Source organism: Seriola lalandi, unplaced genomic scaffold (assembly GCF_002814215.2).
Source record: "Seriola lalandi dorsalis isolate HSWRI2012SDOR001 ecotype SW California unplaced genomic scaffold, Sedor1 jcf7180002054875, whole genome shotgun sequence".
In the NCBI taxonomy this organism is placed as follows: Eukaryota; Metazoa; Chordata; class Actinopteri; order Carangiformes; family Carangidae; genus Seriola; species Seriola lalandi.
In genome coordinates, this window is record NW_019525428.1 from 1,083,516 (window position 1) to 1,084,177 (window position 662).

Genomic DNA, 662 nt, shown 5'->3' on the forward strand with positions numbered 1-662 from the left:
GGGGGGGGGCATGAGTTACCATGGCGATATAAGAGGTAAACCTGTTAAAAACCGGGGGTTTGAACTTTACAAAAACCCCAAATCCTGCTTCCTCGTTCAGACGGGAGCTTCATGTTGTTGTCACTGTGGTTATTTTAAAGGCACATCATGACATTTCAGATTTATTAGACGCTTCACAGTGAAATGAAAAGGACTTCAAACCCAAGGAGAAGCTTTTACAGTGTAGCCAAATGAGCTTTTTGGATGCTTTACAAGTTACCCTTGTAGAGGTCTTTGTCTTCGCAATTTTCTTCTCTCTGCACTCTGTTGGTCTGGTGTGTGTGTGTGTGTGTTGTTCCACCAGAGTGAGCCTGACAAGTGGAAACATTGCTGCCGTGCATTGACTGCCTCTTAAAGATGCCAGTGGGGATCTGTTGACTTTGTGTGTATGTGTATCTGTGTTTGTGTCAGTGTCTGTGTCTGTGTGTGTGTGTGTGTGTGTGTGTGTGTGTGTGTTCACTTACTTCACAGAAGTTTTGAAGTTGCTTGTGGAAGTTTTTTTGCGTGTGAACACACAGTTCAGTTGGTACACAGTTTTTGTATATCTTGTAAATGTGTGTGTGTGTGTGTGTGTGTGTGTATGTGTGTGTGTGTGTGTGTGTGTGTGTGTGTGTGTGTGCGCG

At 44.0% G+C, this 662-nt stretch overlaps 1 protein-coding gene across 2 annotated transcripts in view; it reads left to right on the plus strand.

Annotated features, from left to right (window-relative positions):
- The window catches only part of LOC111671350 (kinase suppressor of Ras 1-like), a 38,690-nt gene that overhangs the window by 16,852 nt on the left and 21,176 nt on the right, over window positions 1-662 (plus strand). The gene's annotated exons all lie outside the window — the stretch shown is intronic.